Source organism: Gracilinanus agilis, chromosome 3, assembly GCF_016433145.1.
Source record: "Gracilinanus agilis isolate LMUSP501 chromosome 3, AgileGrace, whole genome shotgun sequence".
Taxonomy (NCBI): Eukaryota; Metazoa; Chordata; class Mammalia; order Didelphimorphia; family Didelphidae; genus Gracilinanus; species Gracilinanus agilis.
In genome coordinates this window covers 217,606,232-217,612,231 of record NC_058132.1, presented here as the reverse complement: position 1 = coordinate 217,612,231, position 6,000 = coordinate 217,606,232, and positions in this window count along the sequence as shown.

Genomic DNA, 6,000 nt, shown 5'->3' with positions numbered 1-6,000 from the left:
ATTTTACCTACCATTGCTCCTCACCCACTGTGCTTCTCCTTTCATGTGTGGATTACTACATATGTTCTTAATGTACACCCCTTTTATAGATTCTGTTCTTTTTACATAATGCATACGTTTTCATAACCATATTCCATTCATGACTCATATCCCATGAAATCTCAGTGAGAGGTATGAATTTGAATCTTCTGCTTTGCATTATTCTCTCTTCATTCTTCCTCATTTAGTTGGACATTTTTATATGAAAGTCTCTATAGGCTTGCTTTAAAAAAAAACTTCTGTTGTAAAAAGTCCTGTTGTGTTATAAGAATGTCTACTCTAGTCAGACCTATAGCAATAAATCAGGTCTTCTGTACATTCATACCCTACTATTGATTGTAATTTGGTACTTTATAAGTCATTCCTACTTGATTCAGACAATCATATAATCTCAGGACTGGAAGATATCCCAAACTTCACCTCATTCAACTCTTATTTGACTAAGAATCTCTTCTCCAACATTGCTTACAAGTAGTCATCTGGATAATGGATTGTAGTTCTGGGGAACACATTCTACTCTTTCATAGCTCTATTGACATGAGAAAGATTTCCTTTATGTCAACCCCAATCCATCTCTCTGTAACTTCAACCCATTGCTCCTACCTGCCTTCTAGGAATATGTAGAAACTAAATCCCACTTCTTTAGGAAATTCTCTAATATCTGCGAAGCACCCATCATGAGGGTTTGGGTGGTGGTATGGGTTGGGTAGGTGGAGATCTTATAACTCTTTATAATAGCATCAAAGTGACCAAAATCATAACAGATCAAAGTCTAACCACCTAGATTATCTTTGCAGTATTTACATTAGATTAGTTGGTTTTTAATTCCCTGAGTTTCTCGCTGCACTTTAAAAAAAGAGATTCTGGGTTCAATTTGTCTTTTCTGAGTAATTTGGAATTCTTCTTGTTTTCCTGATCCCACATTATTTAAAATATGACATAATCGACTCAGTCTTCACCACTCATAATATATTTTCAATTACAATTTGCAGATAATGTAAAGATCTTGTGTTTTGACTTGTTTTTCTTTTCATTTAAGTCAGCATTTTTCATTATTTATGTAGATGTTTCTGTCTTTTTGGTATGTCTTCTTTGTGGTTTTAGCTAAAGACCAAACCCTACTTTATTTCTAACGTAAAGAAAGAATAATTAATAAGTACATATATTGTGTTTTTGTCTACTTTCCTATTTTTAGTTAGCCAGTATATTGATTGAACATGTCCAAGTCTTCCTCATCCTTAAAACAAAACAACCTTTTACCAGATGCTATCATCTCCTCAAACTACTGTTTCATCTCTCTCATGTTTTTCTCAACCCAACTCCTGCAAGGGAGATCATCTAAAATTGCTGCTTCTAACATGGTTCCAACCTATTCTGTTATTCGTTATTATTTATTCTTTTTATACTGATTTATATACTTATGGTTTCTCCCACTAGGATGTAATCTCACTGCAAGTTGGGATTATTTATTGCACCGATACCTCTAGTATCCAGTACAGTTTATGGTGCATAGTAAATTCTTGTTGGTTGATGGCTTATTGATCCACCAAGGAGGATTTGTGGGGAAATAAAGATAGAAATTGTACAGGATTATTGAATAATACTTCCATGCTATTTAAATATGGATTTGTCTTGATTAGGGCTGGAACATGAAAAGCCTTTTTATTTTTTTTAAGATTAAGGACCTCTGGGTATGATGCAGATTATTAAGCTGGATGAGTTTAACAGTTTAAAATGACCACTTTAATAATTCTATTGTATTGTTCTGACTATAGGTCATATTTTCCTTCCAAAGCTAGTTTTAAACCCAAGTGTGATCATTACTATTCATTGTACACTAGTATGCTGTTTTTTTCTTCTCAGAAGGTCTCATTTTAGGAAGACGACATTTCTTTGGAGGTAACCTATATGAAGAACAAAAAAATATGATAGAAGTTGGAGAAAATTGTAACTGACCCTCCACTCTCCATGTATCCATCACATAGTTACATTTGGGCCAAATTTGGTGGTTCTGCTCTGTCTCCCATTATTCTTCTACCACCAAAATATTATCATGAGTGATACTACAGAAAGGACAATTGAGAGAAGAGAGAAAATTATTTAGCATCAGATCATTTGATATATAATTGAAAGACTTGACCCTGACAAATAAATGCTGAATCTAATTTACTAAAACTAAAGTAAGGGCAATTACCAATGATTATTAAAATAATTCTTCGACTGAGAATTATGTTTTACAAAAATATTCTGGGAAGCTAGTTATTCAAATATAACACCTAACCATTTTATGGGCCAGTAGGCAGCCTTTTTACTACTTCTTTTTGGAACTCAGTAATCAGAGGTCATGATTTTAATAGGTGAATTATATATACTGCCAAGGAAATGTATGTTCCCAATCATTTAAGTTTATAGAAGCATTCAGCTAAGAACTTCTAAATTATTAGCAGTAAAGAATCAGATTACAGTTTCTAGACACCTAATTATATTTTTTGCTTTTTAGGAAAATAAATATTTTAGTACTAATGAATTATGCCTCATGAATCACCTTTATCACGTTTATTTTGTCAAATGTACATCATTAACATTAATCCTTAATCTGATTCTAATATTAGCTATAGTTTACACTGTAAATCATAACTGAAATACCAGATTTACAAGAAAGAAATACTTCAGGCAGGATATATTGAAATACCAAAAAAGGAATCTTTTCTAATTTCAGGAAGGTAAGAACTGGTTTGAAAGGTAGGAGGAAGTTAAATAAGGTGGTGAATTATATGAGATACATATGGATATATACATCTTACTATATATGTATATTTGTATACATATATGCATACATCCATTATAGAAATTTGTTGTACTTGAACATAATTGTTACCAAAATTTTTTCCTTTCTTTTTTTCTGCACAATGTGATGGAGGATAAGAAGGAGGGAAGATAGATTTCTCCAGTTTCTTTAAAAATAGAGATTTGGTGGGAGGGGAATAATACAAATGTGATATATTACATGCATTTTCAGATGAAGTCACTATATTTATTATTATTTTTGTTTAACTATTTTGCTTTGGTATAAGAAATCCCTCAAGAAGTGGTAGTGATCTTAAATATATATAATGTAAAAGCAAAACATTAATAAGACTGAAAGTAACCAGAAGAAAAACCAGGTAAGACATGGGGAAATTTTCAGAGTGGTAGAAGGAATACTCACATGCAGGAAGGTAGTATTCACTGTTCATTCAGCCTTCAGCAACATTTATTCATTGCCTGTAACATGGAATGCATCATTCTAAATACTGAGGGAGACATGGGCCCTTGCCCATGTTGAAGTTCATATGGAAAGAGCATAATGAAAATAAACAAATTTATCACTACTTAAGTATAATGGGGTCAAAGGGTTCAGAGAATTTCTGTGGTCACAGTAAATTCTATAGATTCTGTATTTTGTTTATCCCTTTCAGTGTCATAAACTGGAGTCAATTACATTTGACAAATCTTTCAGAGTTTATTGCTGTTGCAAGAAGCTTCAAGTACCATTTTGGTTTGAAATTCAATAAAGAGATTAATGGCAAAGTCTGTTCTACATCTGTTTGGAGGAAATGAATTGTGATGAGGGAACCTCTAAACAGTGAAAACTAAATTTTAGAATGAGACCAGTAAGCTAAGAATATTATCCAAGGACTTACCTGGTAACTTAATTAAAACACCCAAGAGAATAAGATCACTTATGCCTAGGTTCAAAGAATAATATTCCTTAAAAAAGCCTTTTCTTCTTGCACAACCTTTTCGCCAGATCACCAAATCAACAAGATGATTTGGTCAATTTAGTTAAAAAAACAGTAATTTCAATGAAAAAACTAAACTGCTTAATTTATTATTGAATACTAACATCCAAAAAGATGTGAAACAGGAGGGAGATTATCTCACAAGATTTTGCTCCTTTATCGATTCCATGATTTCACTTATATTCGAAATGCCTTCTCATCTTCTACCAATTCTACATATTTTCCCAGAGCACACTCTCAAGAGAACTTGATCTCTACAACATCCTGGAGATTGTTTTGAGATTCTTTGAGTATTTCAGGGAAAGTGCTTTAACACTCAGATTGTCCATCTGTCCATCTACCCTTCTCAAAAATGAGAAACTTATCTTTTCTCCTTCATACATATCTTTAATAGACTTTTATGATATTTACTGAATGCAAGTCATTGTTGACAAAACATTCGGCTTGCATCTGATGCCCAACTTACATATTTCCATTGCCCAATGCGCTATTTGTAATTTTATTTAATTCTCCTGGGATTGTGATATTCCAGCATTCACAGATGAAAGCATTTGCCATGGTCATTGAAGCTGTCCTATATAAACATCAAAACAAAGGAAGTGTCTTCTGAGGAATTGGTGATAAAACAGGAGATTTTGTAGCTGTAGTTTTGACTGATTAAAAACATTGTGCAATTTTCCAAATATAATCTAGTCTGATCTCCACCTATTACTCTATTCTGGACCTAGTCTGTTATTCATTTGTTGTACTTGGCTTCAATAAACATGTCCATGGACTAATAGGCTGCCTCTATGACTGTGAACATACTTAAAATTGCATATTTTTCATCCACCTCATCTTCCTGTGTGGATGGTTAGTCTGATATCTTTAACATTTGTGGATTTCACTAAGGAAGAGTGGCTATATTTTAGAGATTGACACAAGTAGTTATGAGCACCTTATTATCTGCAGAGAATCACCATTAATAGGAAATTCTTTTGTTTGAACATTATCCCGGATATTTTCCCTTGCACTGGTAAGCACTTCTGGTGAAAAGCATGCCGTAGGTCAGGGAACAAAATTATCTCTCTAGCTATATTCTATTACCACCTTATACGACTTTGACATACAAGTGAGAAACATTTTGTCAGACGAGTCTTTCAGTTTGAATTTTGGTCTATAGTACAACATGTTTTCTTAATATCAGAAAACAACAAACAACCTTTTACACTTTTTAGTTCTGTGACCAGAAAATTACCTGTGAAAGCCTTTCTCTTTTCTTCTGATTATTTCAACAATAATGACTTTGAGGTACACATGGTCAAAAGACTAAACTAAAGGAAACAAATGCTGAACTGATGGTTTAATTCAGGTAACATTACAGGATCTAGCAGCCTCAACCTAGGTTTTTGCTTACTGAATATGTGAGTACAGAAACAATATTATTGAAAATATTGAGTCTTATCCATGTATCATTGAAAAGGCCTTCTTTCAATGATAATAGCACACATTACAATGTTTGGATGAAGGATACCAGAAAGAGAGCAGAAAATAATTCAATTGTAAAGACACAGAATTGCAAGAAGGGACCCCAGCCTTCTTCCATGACCCTGCTTTGTGCTACTAACTCTAGGGTAAATTTCCCTCAGAATTATAACAGAAAAGCTATAATTTAAAGTTCTTTTTCTTAAAAGAAGATTTATTTTGGATTAAGTGATTTTATGATGCAACATGGTTTTAAACAAAAATAGAGATCAGTATGAAAATAAAACAAATTGTACACAATTAAAATATCTTTCCCTCAAAGCATTTTGGATCATAAAAAATACAACACAAGAGTCGTCAGATATTCAGATGAGGATCAGTATACAAATATCCCAGAAAGCAAACATTATATTACATTTCAAAGTCACAGGCTTTATATAATACTGCCCATGAACCACTTCCTGTATGTTTTACAATTTGCTGTATTTGCCTTGAAGAAAGAGGATGAAATTTAACTGATAAAAGATGAAATGAGAGATGTATAATCTTAATGCTTCTATCAAATATCTCCCATTGTTTCTTAATCTCTATTAAAAGTCACATTGAATAAATGTGCAACTTAAATCAAACTCCCTGAAAGATAGAAACATTGCTATTGCATGTGATATGTAGAATAGTGGACATGTGAGGTGAGAAAGCATGAAAAGGCATAAAA